The sequence below is a fragment of the Amblyomma mixtum genome, chromosome 5 (genome assembly GCF_055824585.1).
Source record: "Amblyomma mixtum isolate Tamu chromosome 5, ASM5582458v1, whole genome shotgun sequence".
Taxonomy (NCBI): domain Eukaryota; kingdom Metazoa; phylum Arthropoda; class Arachnida; order Ixodida; family Ixodidae; genus Amblyomma; species Amblyomma mixtum.
Window position 1 is genome coordinate 73,013,722 of NC_143016.1, and position 19,629 is coordinate 73,033,350.

The window sequence follows — 19,629 nt, forward strand, 5'->3', positions numbered from 1 at the left end:
GTTTGAAATACGCGCAATGTGACGTCACGACCATTTCGACCAATTGAAAAGCGTGACATTGCTGTCGACAACTCCTGCTTACAACGATGAGGCATTAAAGGCTTCCACCTTAAAATAACTTCCACACACTTCTGTTAATACAACATCTCTGGAACGTCGTCGTGCAATGCGACACGGTTGTCAGAGCTTTCCAAATAATGCGCTCTGTCAAAGACGGCGTCTTCCGCATCACGACCTCGTATACTGTCTTTCTTAGGCATCTGAAACATATATAGCCGCAAACCAAGAAAAAAAAAGGTCAACCAATGCAAGAAAACAAAAGATGAACTTCAGGTCCGCCATTTTGCAAGACAACCCTTACCTTATACGCGGGCCTCATTTTCTATCGTATTTCCGGCGGCGAGTCTTTTTGATAGCGGGGATCTTCGAGACACGCAGCGCCCTTTTAGGACACCACCTCTAAGTACACAGATGTTTTAGGGAGCTTAGTGAACCGCTGCTAAAGGCGGTCCTCAGGAGATACGGCACGACGAATTGAAGAGAACCAACACTGCGATACCGGTACTGGAGGTCACTGGGCCAAGAAGCGATCGTGATCCGCAAGGATGCGAGCTTTTAAATTGGCTCTGAAAAATGGCTGTAGTTACAAGAAAAAAATAAGCTGCAGCCCTCTTTTGTAGTCGAACGCAACAAGTCCTGCGTTTACAGCGGGAGCACTTTTCTTCGATTTCTTTATTCGACACTTTTCTGTGGGACATACGGGCGAGTGGCGAGCTAGCCGGATGAAACAGTGCATGCCTATTTGCGGCTATTTACGCGGGCGCCGTTATAGTGGGAGGGAGAGGCTTGTCGCAGAAAGTGAAGCTGAAGGAGAAACGTCAAAGGGCAGGCGTGTGTTGGCTTTTCTCCGAAGTTGTTTTTTTTTTCTCTCCAGTTTTTTCTTCTTTTCTGTTCTTGCGGGCCTGGGCTTGTTTTGAAGCTGGTAAAAGTATGTCGCGAAATGTTAGCAAATTGAAGAGCTTACAGCCGGGCACATAACCATTGCCGGAATGTCTTGACACAGAATGGAAAGAGCACTATGACTTGTTCCTAACAGAAGCAAGCTTGAGGTGCTGAATAAGGAATAACTGATTCTTCCACATATATTTCAAAAGATCATGAATTCAGAGTATGCAACATAACAAGAAAAGTACACGTAACCGCTTGGTTCACTATGTTTGGGTAGATATGAAAAACGGTTCCACGAAAGGGCCTTCGATAGTGCGCTGATGCAGACGTGGCTCTCCCTTTGTTTTTCATCTCTCTTAATTCTGCAGGGACCGGTGAATTCCTACACAACACTTAAGAGACACTGCATTTCGACTTCATCGGCTTCCTTAGAGCCGTTTTCCTTGTTCTAAATAGTGTTAATCTTGAAGGCTTTTGTGCTAATACGCGCGAGAGTGGCAGTGGCGGATTTAGGGTCACATCCCACCTTGCAACATTAGATCATGAAGGCAGGAGACCTCAGAAATAGATGTTAGAGAGAGGGAGCCACCGCAGTGGGTGGATAACCTTAGGAGCGTGCCGGCTACGAACCAAGCGGGGGCGCTAGGTGTATAAACGATGCTGTCGGATATCGGCCGGCACCCGTCGTCAGTGATGGCACAAACCCACAAACATCGTGAACATCGGGAACATCGCAAGATCTTGCTCGCTGTTCACCCATCGAAATAGTGCTTTCGCTCTAATAAAACCACAGGATGGTTACCGCGGTGTAACGTGAGACTCAGCGGAGCAGCTGAAGTAATTCCATTCCGCAGCACTTTGAGAAAAAAAATTCAATGCAGCACACACAAATATATAGTTATAGAGCGCTCTTTTTACTTTTCCACTCATATTATTGCCTCGACCAGCACTGTTCAGCCCGCCGCTTGAGGTGCGTAGTGCCACCGCCGCTGAGCCTCACCTCGGGTTGTAAGTTTCGCAGCAGTCGCCGTTGACGCCGCACGTCACATTCTTCCACTCTCGCCATGCACTCCATCCTCATTCCACGGCTACCACCCTACGGGTTCTTCCCGTGACAACCGCTATCCAGTCGCGCGTTCCCCCACTTTCTGGATACCTTCCTCCGACCACGGTAACCACCCTCCGAATAGCATCCATGATAACCATCTTCGGGTTACGCATTCTCCACTCTCTCCATACTCTCCTATCAAGGTCTCCCTCCTCCTGTTCTTCCGAACTTGCTGCACCTTTTTCGTTCCACGGTAAACAGCCCCCAGGTAGTCCCAGTGACTGCCATCCTCTGGTTGCTTACTCTTCCTATCACCTTACACCCTTCTTCTTTCAATGGTAACCCTCCTCCTTCGGGTGATTACCGTGACAGCCATCCTAAGCGTGCGCCTTCGTCGCTCTCGAGATACCCTCCATCTTCCTACTGGTTAGCAGCCTCTCGCTATGCCTACTGCTGCTGTTACTGCAACTACTAAAAGGTTAAAACAAGGAGCAGGCCTTTCACTTTTTTGCAGTAAAAGAACGAAACAAAAAGTTAATTGCGGGAAAAGTAAACACGACGGCAGGACAGAACCACAAGGAGGAGCGCTAACTCTCCAATGAATATTTATTTCTGAAAGCACAGGTATAAATACAAAAGCATGAAAAGACTGAAGAAAAAAACACAGCAAAGCAGCTACCTTAAACTAAAAAATTCGCCAGCCAGCTGAAGTAAAAAAAAAGGAACAGCCTCGTTATTTCACTGATAACGCAACCATACGCTAAGAACTCGAATTCTGTATTTGCCAATGCCACTGCACGTTGACTGAGAGAGATCTCTTGATCCCATGCGCATGTGCAAGTCTTCCATCAGTTCCGTTAGAATTAGATTCACTATCGCATGCGAACTCTAGCTTTGATAACGCTTCCTGAAGTTAAGTAAGTTATATGAAAGTTATAGCAATGTGGGCTTTTTTCTGAGGCTTTTCTAGAGGCATTCGCAGTGAGGAGTCCCTCTTTCTTCTCTCCAGCACATGTACGTAAGCCACCGTCAACCATAATTACCTTAATTTCTCCTGGCTTCCCTTTTAAACGCGAACTGCATTTCATGCTTTTACGTTGTGAGGGTACTATCGCTTAATGAGCGTGGTATTTCAGTGGAATGACGCTCTAGGCTACGTTGTTGCGTCAGGGTAGAAGATTAATGTGATGGCGTTAAGGCTCCTGTTCTGCCGAAAATTTGGGGTCGTCGTCTTCGGCCTTGTGAGCGAAAGATCCCCGTAGAAGCAAGCAAGGTGGGCCACTCATGTAACGTGACGTTGTGGCGTACTCAAAACCTGTGCAGCGGATTGTAAGCAAACTGAACGCCATGATATGCGGCAGTTAAATTAATGATTGTTTGCTCGGGAAAACCAATGGTCGCACAAGCCTCACCAGTGGTAGCACTTCTAATCGCAGTGCAAAGGCGCATCGCTTAACAGCGGCGCCGCTGCACCAGGAGAAGTATGAGGACTTCCACAGATCTGTGAATGTAAAGTCGCGAAAAACTAATTTAGAATATGTGGGTCTGAAACCATTAGCGCAACCCTTATGACGTAGCTCAAGTGTCCCCCCGCCCCATTCTTTCCTCTCGGCGTTCAGCTCTAAATCCATTTATTTAAATAAGGATAAAGCGTCCATCGATAAGGGTTAGCACTTCGTATTGAGTGCTCTTTTATCACAAATATTATCACTCTTTCACTGTGAACCTTAAATAGCATGAGTGCTAGTTTTGAGGTTTTTGGATACGTTGCTCAAAATATAATCTGCAGTGCGTTCCTCGCTATCGCTAATCATGTTTTCTAGGGCTCTGGACGTTTTTCGTTAGAAACGTGCTTTTTTATAGTACAGTTGGTGTAGCGCAACTTCGTGATGCACGACCTAGCATGTTCCACGCTAGTGTGTTTCTCAATCTATTGCGCTTATTCCGGTGCACTAACGAGCTCGAGAATCCCTGAGAGCGGTCATTTGGGCGTTTGTCATACCCGCTGAAGCAACCATCACGCACCGCGAACTCATTAACCTAGGTCACCGTACTCTCGCACTCTCGCATTTAATTATTACACTTCGTTTCCAGGAATGCGAACGCTTCGCTTCTCTATCTGTCTGTCTTTTTCAGGAGTGAGAAATCCTTAATGCGTTAAGTGAAGCCCTACACTACAAGTAATAACCTTAATGAATTTTGCTGTATGTTTGTAGAGGCTTTCTGTAAGATTCTGAAAACCCATGAATGCCAGGAATAAACAACGAGAGTTGTCGAAGCGGGAAGATTACGAGCATACTTTTCTGCCAGTTTATTACAGGCGGAGTGCACGGTCTTACCTGACTTGAACGAACTGGAACCCGTTTACCCTCTGTTCTTGGTGATCTTCGTGCAAGCCATACTGTGCGCTAACACTTTCTTCTTGACTTGTCTTTCTTCTACGCCAATAAAATTCTCTTTCTATCTATGACAGAAGCCAACAGCCACAGAAACCAAGGGGCACAGGGGATTTTTTTTATAATTAATTTATATGTTTTGTGGTGTTGATCAATTTAGAATATTACTGAACATGTCATCGCTTAAAGCTAATTGATTAGAAAAGCAGAAGAAAAAACAACCACATGCCGCCGGTGGGATCCGAACCCACGACCTCCGAATTACGCGTCCGGTGCTCTACCTCTGAGCTACGGCGACGGCTGTCAAACCTTCTGCTTTCGGGGGTATTTATTTTTACAAGTAACCTAACCTTGAGAGTGTTCATCAGCGCCGCCCACGTTCATAAGCGGTAAATCAGGACGTTCTACGTCCGCCGCTTATGAACGTGGGTGGCGCTGATGAACACTCTCAAGGTTAGGTTACTTGTAAAAATAAATACCCCCGAAAGCAGAAGGTTTGACAGCCGTCGCCGTAGCTCAGAGGTAGAGCACCGGACGCGTAATTCGGAGGTCGTGGGTTCGGATCCCACCAGCGGCATGTGGTTGTTTTTTCTTCTGCTTTTCTAATCAATTAGCTTTAAGCGATGACATGTTCAGTAATATTCTAAATTGATCAACACCACAAAACATATAAATTAATTATAAAAAAAAATCCCCTGTGCCCCTTGGTTTCTGTGGCTGTTGGCTTCTGTCATATTTACAACGAGCCCCTCATTCCCCTTCCTTGTTTGCTTAATTTTTCTATCTATGTTCATTCTAGGCTTTCCAGACCGAGCGTCGATATTTACCAGCACGTTTGACGCTCACACGCTAGCCATGCGCAGAAGCTGCCGAAGGGGGCGTGGCCTTGACGTTACGAGCAGACGGAAGGGAAGGCATACAGGCAGGTTCTGGGGGGACGTTTGACGGAGCAAGAGGCTACCGGAATTCCTGTTATGCGAGTGGTAAGCCGGGAGGTTGCGCCGTTTCTGAATGTTTTCCGCGATTATTTCTTCTTTTTCTTCTTGAATGAATGAATGAATCCTTTATTACAGAGGAGGGATGGCTCTCAGCCACTGTTAGGGAATTAGGAGGGATGGGGATTAGGTCCAGGTGCAAGTTCTCCTGCGACAAAATAAAGGCACCGTTCTCGTTCAATTCACCCTCTGTTGCTTGATTAGGAAGCCGCGGCACAGGGGCCCCCTTTCACCAGAAGGGACTGCCTTCATCATGCTCCCTTGTGTTTGCTGAGCTCTGGTATTCACCGGAGAATATGTCGCTTCTGGTTGTTTCTATTTTTGGCATGCCATACATCTGCAGTTTTCTTTTCTCCTTTTCGAGAAGCTAGTGTTACAGCTTTCGCTGCAAAAATCTAAAAAGCTGGGAGGTACAAAAAAAAAGAAAACAAGGAAGAAAAAGTCAGCGGACAGGAAGAGTGAATTATAGAAAGAATTCCAGAAAGGACGGAAATACGTAAGAATAAAAAAATTGCGGTGAGCACTTGAGGTAGTTACACGCCGCGAATGCGAGACCATTCTTTCTCCTGACGGCCTTTTCCGATAAAGGCATTTTACCAAGAGGCCTTTGCCATAAAGTTCTTTGAATTAAAGATCTTCACTCTGATGACCTTCAAACTAAAAGCCTTTCTCCTGAAGGATTTTACTCTAGAGGCATTCAAACTAGAAGCCTTTACCCTGAAGGTCTTTATCAAAAAGCCTTTCAACCTAACCCAAACATCCTAAAGCACTGATCATAAAGTTTTTCAACCGAAATGTCTTGAAGATATTTCACCTAAAGGCCTTCTCCCTAAAAAAAAACTAATAACTATCCTTCAATCCCCTTATGACATATGAGATCATCTGACGTCATTGGGGGCTTTGTGGACCACTTTTACTGGACCCCGACACCGCCGCTTAGTTTCGCTGTTGATCAGCCATATATTGTTTTCGCATTAAAAACGGAGCAAGTAACCTTCCAAAGGCCTGGACAGGGTACAATATATATAAACTATTTCTCTACTTCACGTCAGCTCGCTTTTGGCCGTGTCCCCGAGTACAAGCACTCAGGCAGTGCATGGGCTGCAGAAACTGTTACGGTGGTTTTTGTGGCAACGCGCAATTAGCGTTGTCAGAGGAATACTTGCGTGACCTGAAGACACATTATTCACTGCTCTGATGCACCGAAGGACGCGATACTCCAGAACAGGCCCCAGGTGCAATTCTGATAGCGCCGTCTCTTTCCCGGTGTATTGAAAACTGCTGGGATCACCCGTTGCGTACGAGCACATCTGAACGCACGCATTTCTCCTTATTTTTTTTTTCATTCCCAGTGTTTTTATCCTCTCAGTACTTAGGGTTCTCCACTCTTAAAAAATTTTCGGTTCATGGGGCTCCTCATATGGTTACGTAGCTTGTTCTTCACAATAAATGCGTGGCACTGACCTTGACACATTGAAGATCTGAGTAAGAACCTCCTTTTTAGGGAACAACGGCTGATATGGATCCACCCCGGCGCATTCATTAAACGAGCAAAGGAAAGCTATATCGCTAACCTTTGTAGACATATGCCTGCGCTTAGATGAATGCTAATACGTAAGAAAAACAAATGGGCACAAAAACTTAAAAAAAAAAACAGTAGAGAAGTGTGAAGAAATGGCGGCCTCAGAAATATTTCGAGCGGACAGCCAATAGCTGTACCACGCGCGCAATAGGCCATGAATTACATCATCACTTAAGTAAGTTCAGTCGATGGAGGCTGCCATAGGTCGACATTGTCTAGAAAAAATTTAATTTTGCCATGTCTTAAGATGCATTCACGGGCTATTGGCGACTTTGAATATGTTCCTTCATTTTATTATAATAGGCGCTTTTTAATACGAAAGAAGTTTTTAAATTCTTTGAGCTTCATATTCAGCGCTGACTACGATCTCCCGTAATCCACTGCGAATCGGTCATGAGCAATGTCTCATTTCTTTAAAATAGCAGCTTCACTGGTTTCGCTTCCGAGTCACGCGCATCTTCAGGATGGTAGATCTTCTTCAGGATCGTAGATGAGGGCGTGTGGCAGGCGTGGAAATGTCGAGACTTGCTTACGTTAGAAGAGAGCGAGACTTTAACTTTAATGAATAAAGGAGAGGTCGGCCTGGTGATTACTATTACTCTTACTTAAATCATGCCTAGTCATCCGTGCCTTGCGAAAGTAATTTGGCGTGAATTTTGGATTTTAGAATCAACGACAAACCGTTTATGCCAAACGGAAGTCACATGCCTCTCCCTTTCACACAAATAACCACTATGCCACCTGAAAAAGGCATTCAAATGTGTAAATATTTGATTCTTCATTCAGGGATGTCTTTCTTGGACCAAGGAGCAGAACACAAGGAATGATGCCATGAATATTCACTCTTGGCGCTCACAACAAAAACAAACGACAAACATCAAAAGAAACAACAAACCAAGCAACCAACAAAAGAAACAACGAAAGAAAACTACTGTATTCGTGGAATGGCCAGTGTTTCTAGATCCTCATACAACCATCGCGCTCTGGGACCTCCTTCTGTGTATTCATTGATGCACAGTATATATCATCGAATAAAAACGTTCTTAAAGCAAGTGCTATCGTACTGAAAAGGACAAAGTCTGAGCATATGCGTCAGGAAGCTTGTTTCGCATTGTGACCGTTGATTGGTTCTTATTGGCCAAACAATGCTGAAAAGGAGAAGCAATGAACGGGATGCAGGCCAAAATAATTACAGAAAGCAGTTACCAGGTAAGCGGCACATAACAAGGTTGTTATAAAAAAAATACGCTAATGGTGCCAAAGAACTAACGGTACCAGAGGAGAAAGACGGAAGAAGAATCAGACAGAGGAGTATTATTCTATTAGTCTAAGGCAAGCTATCTCAACATGTGTTTAATTTTGACGGCATCGAAATAGCCCTACATATTTACTGACACTGTATGTTCTTCGCATTTTTACAGAGCAGGTATGCAGCACGTGACAAACAATATGACGGTGTTGTCATTTGGACTATACAGCACGGAACAGTTTATAGTTTGCATTGCACAGCCACAAGTTGTTGCATGTGACTCAAAAAGTGCCTCTTAATTGCTCTGAGTGGTTGATAACAGTGATTATTTTTGTATTCGGACGCAAACTTTATAAGGAAGTGGTAACCTGTATGGCGCGCAATGTGTGTTTGCGCAATATTTTAATGTAATATAAGTGAAATCAGTCTCCCTGCAGGGATACATTCTCCAATAGCTCAAGCATCTCTGCGCAGCGTTAAAGCATGGCGTTAAAGCGCTGAATAAAATTGGAATTCTAACCCCCAAAGGAGAGAAGAAGCCGCCTATCTTCTCTGGTTGTGACAAATGCCAAATGGAACCACCCATGCATAACATACAGGTCATCTTGCAACTCTACGAGCCATCCGGAAAATTCTTAGAGATAAGCACGTCATAAATCATGTTCTTGGTTGTCTCTTTCTAGTGGCACTTGACGTTGAAGGTGGCATTAAAGAGATGTCCATGTATCACCACTTTCGTTGGTCTGCGTATTTTTCTCTCGCCCTGTCGCGGACAGCTCTAAATTTTTTCGGCATTTTGTAGCTCTTCTCGAATTTTCTGTAACATCTGTGCCTGTGGAGCTGCCGATTTAAGAACAAGACAGTGCGCTCCCCATGGGGTACAGAAAAATGGTCTTTTAACCGAGGTCGTTTATTGTCCTAGTTGGCACTTTTTTTTCTCGTTCGTTCCTGACAAACCTGCACTTTTTTCCTTTCGCAACAAGTTGTAATCATCTGGCCGAAAGATAAAAACTTCAATAGCAGCGTAGAAACGCTGCCATCCTTTTCTTTAGAGCATCAGAGACGAAGATGTTTTTACTGCTGTGCTTCTATTCAAGACCTTGTACACCTGCGCGAAAAACCTTCTGAAAGACTTCGAGAAATGAACAAATGAAAAAGCAATCACTGCTGCGCACTCACCGTATCTTCTCAAGACGTCCTCCCGACGAGGAGCTAGTTTGCTGCTCTTTTTTTTTTTTCAGATTTCCCCACCTGGCTTGCCTTATCGGAAGCCTCGAAAGCTTTTGACTTCGGGCTACGTAGCGCTGCTGCCATATTTTCTCGTTTCTCCTGCAAAGACCCGGCGCAAACACGCTTCCTTGTGAGGTCGCCGTGGCATTTGAGAAGCGCGCCAACATCCCCAGACACTTAAAAAAGAGAGAGCCTCCAGCTATGTGCATATAAGCACGTAGCAGCATATATCCTACCCTAGCAGCATATAACACATATGTTATTCGTATCAAGTGGCCAAAAGCATGGTGAAGTAGAAACCAAAGCACTCTGGCACCCCCATCTTATGGTGCAGCTGTACTGTATTCCATTCAAATGCTCTGCCAGCCTTCGTGTGCACACAACTATGTCAGGCATTTGCGTTAAAGCAGATTTGCCAGCAGCATCGAAAGTGACCTCTTGAAATCGTTTGTCCCTCATCAGCGCGATGTCCAGAAATTTAAACTGGCACCTGCGTTATAAACAGCAATCTTATCGCTTTACCATCTGCCCACTGCAACAGTCGGCAGTTAAGTAAACGATTGGTCGCGAGAGTTTGCACGGGAAGAGCAATCTCGGTCACACAAGCCTCACCGGTGGCAGCACCTACCATCGCAGGGCAGTGCCGCACCACTGCACCACTCCGCCAGAAGTGGTATATGGACGCCCAGGGACCTATGAACGTAAAGTAGAGAATGAGAGCTACCGCATATACAGGCATTAAACAATTAACCCTATCGCGTCATATCCTAAAGGGCCTTAAGTGCTCCCTCCAGTTTTTACTGAATCATGGAATAATTCATGTCTAGAGTCATATTTTAACTCTCTTTACCCTCACGAGACCGTCACACTGGCCCGGTTGGTGCCGGTCGACATCCCTGTGCTCTTTTTTTCAAACAGCCTCTCCTCTTCATCCTGCCACGCATGTGTAAGCGCAGAATATCATGCAGACGCACAAGTTGTGACAGGCACTTAAGGTCCTCACGTACTGAAGGCATTTGACTACAAAGTCTTTGCTATAAAGGCATTGGCCTAAATTCGTTCTACCTAAAGGCCTTTACCCGGAAAGCTTTTGCCATAAAAGCCTGCACTCTAAAGGCCTTTACTGTGAGGTGTTTACGCTATAGTACTTTGTCCCAGAGGCCTTTACACTGACATCATTACCCAGGTGCACCCTTCACCCATGCTTTTACCCATGTGAAGACCTGCCAGGTCTACACACCTGGAATGTTGCTAACAACCTGGTGGCAAGTTGGGCCGCTTGCCACAGAGCAGGCTTGAGGGATGTCCGCTCGCACGTAGTAGTCAAAACATCTTTTTTGACGGAATGAAGTCGCCCCGGGTGGTGCAGTTATTCTGGCGCCGCATATGTGGCGGCCACCACCATCGCGCTCCATCAGCCATTGCTGGCCATTGGCCATGGGGACGGTCAGCCACTGCCCCCTGGAGCTGCTGGTGGGATGACGGATGGATGGGAGATCAGTAATGGCCTGGCATTGCCACACCATATGGCAGAGGGCGGAACGTTCTCTGTAAGTATGCCCGAATTCACAAAATGCGCCTAATAGTGCTACTGCACCAAAAATGCTGAGCACGGGTAATATTCATGTACAAACACCTGCACGAATTTCAAGTATTGCACGCCAGCTGCTGCAGAGATTTACTCTCCTGATGGCTATCCCTAGTTGGGCCCGAGCCATACGCCCGGTTTTTAAAGTATACCTATCATAGAAAGGAAGATCGTAAGGAACGCAGCTCTATCGCTGGGACGCGACGACCGTTAAGATTTCTCGAGAAGCGGCTGTTCTGAGGCCAATGAATGCAAGGTGGACTGAAGGAGGATCAGTGTAGGCAGGCTTTGCGATCGGCATAACGGCATCGTTATTTTCACCGGTGGCAGCAGTGAACATCGAGGAAAATCTTGCAGCAGGTGGTCCTCAAGGGGCCTGTGACCTTGTAGCAGCTGGTGAAGCGCAGAAAGCGTTCTCTGAGGAGAAGCGAATACGAAATGGGAGACGACAAAGACGGGAAGGAAGTGAAGCACCCTTCGCTGCCTGCTCCGACAAAAGCGTAATGTTCTCATTAGCGTTAGCCTAGAATTCTAATGACGTCAATTTGATCCGCTCCAAAAGAAAGCGCTGAGGGTTGAGTGTTGGCTTGGGGAGAACCTGAATGGACTGAAGTGCAGGAAAAAAAAAGTAAACGGTAGATTTCCTTAATGCTCGTTGGAGCCGGACTCTAAAGCCATTTGCCACAAATAGAGACTCAAGCCCAATTATGTAGAATGGCTGGCCAGCAAACGGTGTTACCAGCTGCACACAGTTTGAAAAGAATCCGTTATAAAGATTATTTTCTTTACTCCTGCAATCGGAGATCCGGGTTCGTAAGAAAGCCGTTTCTTTTCTTTACTGCACAACTCTCGTTAACAGAAAGAAAAAATAGTTAAGCTTCACAATACGCTATAGCAAGCATGCATCAAAGTGCATGTCCGGAAACAGAAGGAAAACGAATTTTAACACAACAGCATATACTCCTTAAGAATGCATTTAAAAGCTAAAGGGAGTCAGCCGCCGGCGTGTTAGACTAAAGTTCTGTCGGCAGTACTGAAATCCAAAAAGCAACGAACCGGTGCAAACTAAAGTTGCATATAAGAGCACCCAGAAGCATCATTATAGTCAGACAGAACTGAAGGAAGGAGCAGCTTTTCCCCGTCAATGGACCACCTTCCAGCCAATGACTTCGGCCGATTTCATGACTCTGTTAGCGTGACAATGCAGGAAGGGAACATAACGGCACAGGTGACATCGCTCTATTTACTTGATCTTTCGTGTTTCAAATGTCACATACATTTGAAAACTCACTGGTGCTCAACTTTCGCGTGCTGACATGCCAAGGTTACACTTTGGAGGTAGGCGTTTTCACGTGTTCAAAGAAGTTCGCATTTTTCGCCATTCTATCTTCTTCTTATATTTCGTGTTTAAATCCCGACATTCATTCATTTCTCGAAAAAAATGTCGCCACTAGTTTTCTTTTAGGGCTTCTTTTCAAATAGAATGCGCTTTCTTTTCTGTTACTTCGCGCCAAACTAAACTTTTGTTATTTACGCTCAGCATGTCTTTGAGGTGAATTCTTTCTGCATTTTCTGTTATGCCGTACAGTGAGGCTTCTGCATTAAAAGAGACATTAGGATATGGTGCATAGAGGGGGGAGCAGTAAGCCAAGACGTCGATCGGAGCATTCACTTGTGCTGTCTTACGCTCCCGCGCGACCACATCAATGCCGACATTGGCCAATATCGTGCCATCGTACGGCAGTACGGCAGCCATTTTCATGAACTCCGCTCTCAGCGGCTACACAGCTGTGCTCTCGTTGACGACTGCACGAGTTAGGCTTCAGCCACGATGTGAACGCGTGCGCACCGGGGCGAGAAGAATGCAGCGGCCACCGTACTGAGATGGGGAAACAAGTAAGGAAACAGAACAACCATTGTAATTACGGCAAGCGCCTTTCCGGGGTTCGTTTCCGCAATTAAGGTTTGGGGCTCCGAGCTGAGCGCGCGTCTTGATATTCATTCCCCTTTTTGGCGAGAGCCTCGTTTTCATGATCGCGATAAAAGCCGGAAGGAGCAAGGGCACCCCAACTTGATAACTGCGCGTTTGCATGAACTTGACCCGGGGGAGCACCGACCACCGCGACAACAGCGACTGCCAACGTCGAGCAGGGCATTGTGAACTTGCAAATGTGTCGTTTAAGATCACTGCATGCCACTGATATCTCGGAGGTGCGACGACGACTGTACAAAGGAGGTCGTTAATTCTCCTGCCCCGTTCTACATGACCGCCTATTTGTCTTGACTGCGTTTACATCAGCCTCTCCGCTGAGGTCGGGCTGAGCCAACGCCAGGTCTGTCGGAGTACGAGCCGCTAACATTTCTATAAGCCTGGCAGCCAAAAAAAAAAAACAACTGCCCGACAGGTCGACTAGATCCAATTTTGTTGACTTCATGTAAAACATTTTCTAGCCCATCTTGCCTTCTCGAGTAGCTGTAAGCATACAATTAATCAAAGGAAACGTGTTTCACGCTCTAGGACGCCTCTTAGATGGCTGTAGCCGCACTCGGGTATTATTCAGTGCCCTTTACTGTCGGACGGCCGGTGAGTTCGTCCGCTTCTATTATTCCACCAATGAAGCGGGCATGGCCTCCTTCGTTGCTTTTGAAGCTTGAAGAGATGTCGCCATCAGACGCTTATCCTACTGGCATGCCTTGTCAAACGAGCCGACGGCTAGCGCCTCATTGCTCAACTTATGAAGTGGCTGTTTAATTTATTTCTTTTTTGTTTACTTTTAATCTTACTGTATTTATTTTCCTTTCAGGGCTTGGCAATACCCCTTTTAGTTCTTTTTTTTCTGCCATTCTTTTCATTGTAGTTCTTTCACACCCGCACTGCATTAACTTAGCGGGCAAGGTTTTCTTCTTTACCTCATTCTACTATCTGTAGTTATTTCCAAATCTCATCTGTTTCCTACGTTGCGATCTATATTGTTTTAATTTCAGCGATAATTCGTGCATGTCGCCGAGGTGACAGACCGTGTGCAAGGAGGAGTGGGCCTGTTTGTGTGTACCAATGGAGCACGTGATCCATCAATCGCTGGCCAACGCCCTACTTCCGATGGTGATTCCACCGCTTGTTGAGCATCATAAGTCTCAGCGCAGGACAATGCAGGGTGCATGGCAACACCCACACTTAAAAGCGGGGCGATTTGCAATTTTTCCGCTTCGTGACCCCCTTGAACGTCCAGCTCCGTTTTGCTATGTTTGAAACAGAAAGGCGCAAATAGGAGGAGGATAGGAAGGAACGTAAAGCAACAGGACAGGCGCCATACGTTGCTTCACTTTCCTTTTTGTCCTCGTCCCATTTGCGCCTTCTCTGTTTCAAACATGGCTACGAACCAACCAGCCCAAACCAAACCATTTCGCTAGCACCTCTGCCGGTACCTCAACGATGGACACTGGTTGAACAGTATAGGAGTGTTTCAGAAGGAATATTATAGTGTCGACTTTAAAATTTAAACATCTGCCAGTAAGACGTTTACGTGTGGTCATTAACCAATACGCTTCCGACGCCTCGTAGTTTTTGGTTGAATTGCGTCCTTTTCTGCTCGTTTAAAGCGCATTCGATGAAGCCTGCGCACGCAGGACTGTTCTGCATGGTTAGTCGTGCTTAAGCGTTCCTAATAAACCAAGCATTTATTTATTGGTGCAACTTTCAGTGACTGTAAGTAGCGAAACTTTTCTCGCCTATAGAAAGGAGTTCAGCTCCACTACCGCCTACTTTCACAACAGCGAAGCTCCTTAACTAGTTCCTTGCTGCTGTCGACAAGGTGGGATTTAACGAGCCAGCGAATAGAGGAGCTCAACAAAAGTCGTTAATTTTTACTTCCTTAAACAGGCTGTTGCTGCCGGTAGTGCATGAAAACCTGAGTGTTATAAGAAACTTCTGCTCTCGCGTCATTTATCATGAGAGTTTACAGGCGTTCGAAGTTTTCGCCGCACAGTGCTCTCGCTTCTCGGAAAGTGGTGCCGCTTCTGCCGACGAAACGGCCGCTCTTGGCTTTGAAGTTGCGTTCACCCGTTTTCACTTCGAAGTGTCGAAAGCACGCCTCTCAACGACCTCATTTATGGGTTTTGAGTTATCTGCGTTTTCGATAGCGCAAGTTCCCAGTACAACTACGAAGACCTTGTTAAACGCAGGAATTTAGGGAGAAGAAAATCAAAAGATATTTTAACGGCTGAGAGCTCTCGTTGCTTAATGACGGAGGTAGGTGTAGCAGGTCGTAGTTCAAGGTCAAACTCCATGAACAGCCTTAACTGTAGTTGGAATAGAACCGGCTCAGGAGAAGGCGCTGTCAACAATGTATGCATTTTTTCAGCAGAGCAGAGGATGTTTTTCTACAGCATCGCATTTATCGAAAGGAAAGAGGTAATAACACAAAATTAAAGAACTGGGAGGAGAAAAGGATCAAAGAAAATTTTAACTAAAGGTACGTCCAGACACATTGTATGGCATACGTGAAGAAAAATATTTGAGAACAGTAGAATTAAATATTGCTAGAGAAATTACAGGGTCATTACAAGAAATATGTAATGTGAGGCAGCTGTTTTTAATGTTTTTGCAGGAGTAGTTAAAAGAAGTTTTTCACATGCGCCAGAAAAAAAAATCTCAACTCACAGAACTTCCGCGTTCACATTCAAAGAAGGCCAGCGCTGACATCGCGGCGCGGGGTCCTTCCCGAATGAAGTGTTGCAACGGAGACAGAAGCGTGGGGGGGGAGGGGGCTTGGCTTTCGCATGTGCTTTTCGCTAACGACATTCTGATGTCAACTACGCCCTTGACGTGCGCGTCGCGCGTGGAGATGTTATTTTAACGTCGCGCGCTACACTTATCTTCTCTGCGCTCAGAACGTCCACGGGCCATTTGCTGCCGACTGCGCAGCGCACAGAAACCCTCCTCTTTCTTGCTTTATAAATGCCCAACAGAGTAGCACTTTTTCTCTCTACTCTTGATGGTTGTTTGTGAAATACCCTCGAAAGGAACATCGGTTGCTCCATTGCATCTGGTCCGGCACGTGCACTGAGGCAGGGCGACGGCCTGGAGTCTGCATGTAGTGCTGCATCGCAGATTAGTCTCTTTATATGCCGCATAAGTGAATGTCTGGCATGGCAGTAACGGTATTCATGTTCTCCACTTATTAGCAAGCTTACTGGACAATATAACAACCACAGGCCAGCAATACCCCTAAGCGACAATAGCATTCAAGAAACGGAACACTTTATTTTCAATTCTTTTTGAAGTCGCTCCGTACTATTTGTCAGAGTATAACTGTTTCCCCTACTACGCCTGGGATAGTCCAATTCGCCTTTTTTGTTCTGCCGATCATTATGACACGCCGAAAAACAGTTTAGTACTGCCAATGCATAATAAGCTAAGTTCGATATGAAATTGTGACATGAGGAAAACGTGACTTCACAGTGCAAGCAATGGAAACTCAACCTCGTAGTTGTAGCACTACCGTGCTTCGCCCAACGAGGGTCAGCAGGCAATAGAAGGGAACTCAAGGGCATGCAGCAAATAGACGTTATAAAGGTGCACATGCATTATAAGAACGCTTGTTAGACCTGATCGCCATATGTCAGGCGGGAATTCACACGTTATTATCGACAGTCGTAGCATAAAGAAACGAATGAGATAAGTTTAGTTCATAAACTTTTGACAGCGCAGACAAGCTCAAGTATCCTAGTGGGCATTCGCAGTACTCCCGCACGTAGAAGCGTTCACGTTGCATTCCGCTGTCTAATTCATTCATTATTTTTTTTTTGCCTTTCCTATTTCGAACGTTGCGAACCACAGGTCCCTCAGTCATCGCATATTCATGCACTCGCCCCTCTCACCCATTCTGTACCTCCACCCCCTAGGGCACATCCTCCCCGCTTTAAGTTCGACCTTAGAGGAAAACAAGAGGAACATTAACAAGGAAAAACAGCTTAATATGCACCTTAATAAAAAAGGACCCAAAACAGAATAAAAGGCTTCTACCATTTAGATATTTTCTTTCGGGTCTACCCATTTCATCAGTAACTGTGAAGGGCACTGTGGAGAGTGAGGGCGAGGATGAAAAAGACATGAGCGATTGGCGAGTCGTGAATGCAAATATTTATCAAGAGGGCCTGCTTCCCCAAGAATAATTTGGTGAATAGTTTTTCAGTAATGTGCATCCATTCAGCGCACGCAAGAAACACGTGTAAATGCTCCCCCTTTTTTTTTTCGTTTTAACGCTCTCTATCTGCTTCCTGGATCATTTTCTTTTGCTACTGCGGTGCATAAACTTTCATGAAAGGTTTGCATTTCTCCGGAAGCGTAAAGGCGCTACTACTTTCCATAAAGAGCAGCCGAAATACACGAAAGAAGAAAAGAAAGAACCATCGGAACGAGCAGCACCGTTCTTAGTGTTCCGGCACGTGCTGTATTTGCTCAGGCAGAGCGCAGGAGCTTTTGAGGACGCTCGTTTTATCGCGTCGATCGACATTGCGAATAACGAACTTGAATCTGTCGGCTCCTTGAACACGCTCAGGCAATTCACTAAAAGTACTTGAGATAACGAAACGCTTTCCTTCTGATGGCGTCGGACTCTTAGGATGGCATTTCTCGGTTCACATTTTATTAGTTTTATTTCAATCTCAAATATCGCTATCGGTTTTCATTCAAGCATTGCAAGAGGTGGCGTTCTTTTTCTTTTCTTTTTTTTAGGCACGAAAGAAAACAAGTCATAGCCAAAAACAACCGTCCGAAATTCATTTATAGCATCGTTCTATACATCATTTTTGTTATACTTTTATTCAAATGAAAATAAATAACAACATGTAAAGCAGCGTAAAAATGGCACTAATGGCAAGATGTCAACCGGGTCCGCTCTGCGAGTCTTACGTTCACAAAAACTTACGAAAGAAAGATGCACTGTTTAAGTTTGCCTGTCGGCAGTGTGATCAAGATGTGGGCTTTGGTCACTTTTAAAAGAGTTTACAAAAGATGTACGTGAGCTTCAGCGAGAGTATAACTACAGAGGCTCCGCTATTAATACCGTTTTTCTGCTTTCACTGTCATGCATGCTAATGGAAGGAAGAAAATAAGTAGAAGACATTCGTGTCAGTTTGGCTGACGCCAAGGGCCTTTACTGCTCGCAATATTCGCGCAATTTGTTAAACTATTCGCATAGATAATTTTATTGATTACTTTTAATGTCTTAAGCTACATTTAGGTGAAGTTCGCTTGCAGCTACCTTTCATTTATGTGGAAGTGAGGCCGCAATGAAAGCCTCCAACCTAATACGTAGCTATACTTTCTCCGATTGCACCTCTTGGTCTACCATTGTTAGTCACTACCATCTGTGACGTCAGTGCTTGAGGCTAGCAAAAATTCACAAGTTTGAAAGTTTTGGAACGCGGAAACAAATGAAAATCACGTATTTCTTTGCAGTTTAAGCTTCCACGTGCTTCCGTACGAAAAAAACTCTAGAGGTCAAGCCTGTGGGACCGCCCCCGAAGAGATGACAAAATAAATATGAAAATAATTGTAATAAATGTGGCACCCGAAGTATTTAAATTATTGTAAATCATACATACACGGGCTGCTGACCAGAAAGATGCGTTTTCGATACCGGCCGCGGCGGCTGAATTTCGATGGAGGCGAAATTCTTGAGGCCTGTGTACTGTGCGATGTCAGTGCACGTTAAAGAACCCCAGGTGGTCGAAATTCCCGGAGCCCTTCACTACGGCGTCTCTCATAGCCTGAGTCACTTTGGGACGTTAAACACCCATTAACAGTAAACCATAAACATACACGAGTGTTTTTCTGAACCACTCACCATAGCCAGGTATCAAAACAACGCAAAACCATAGCGTTGCGCTGAAGAGCGATATGCAAAAGCGGAGGTGTCATCGTCTTTGTTTGTAGCACCTGAACCCATGCCACTTATTTTTCCAAACATATGAGCAGAGCGCATGCCGTTTCCACAAGTCAATCAGAAAGGACATTAAAGCGTCGTATATTCTTGCTGCAGCTGGAGCCGCTGCACAGAGCACACCCGAGACCTTCGCGTAGAGGCCTTCAGATATTCGGGGTGAGTGGGGGATTCAGGCTGGGGGGTGAGAGACGCACTTTTAGCGGATGGTGCTAGGAAGGAAGGTGCATACACACACACATACATACAGATCCTGGCTCTCTCACCCAGAGATGACTATACTGCTAACACCGTAGAAAAAAAAAGATACTTTAACCTGAAGCTTTTGGAAAAACAGCGAAAACAGAAAGCCAGAAAGAAGGGAGACTCGCGGAGAGCTCCGCGCCGCCATCGCGTGGGTACCGCGCGCGTCGAAGGCCGGGCGGCAACAAGAGCGGCGCCAGCGATGAAGCGAAGAGGGTGTCCCTTCGAGTGACTTCTCGGATGAGGTTCGTGCTATAGAAAGGCCCTCCAGCAGTAAGAGCTGGGCCAGGGATAAAGAGAAGGGGGTGGACCTACAACTGGCGTCTCGAATCAATTTCATGCTTTAGGAAAGCCGTGCACCAGCGAGAGCGTAGGAAGTGTCAGTGCTAAGCAGCCGCCACCGT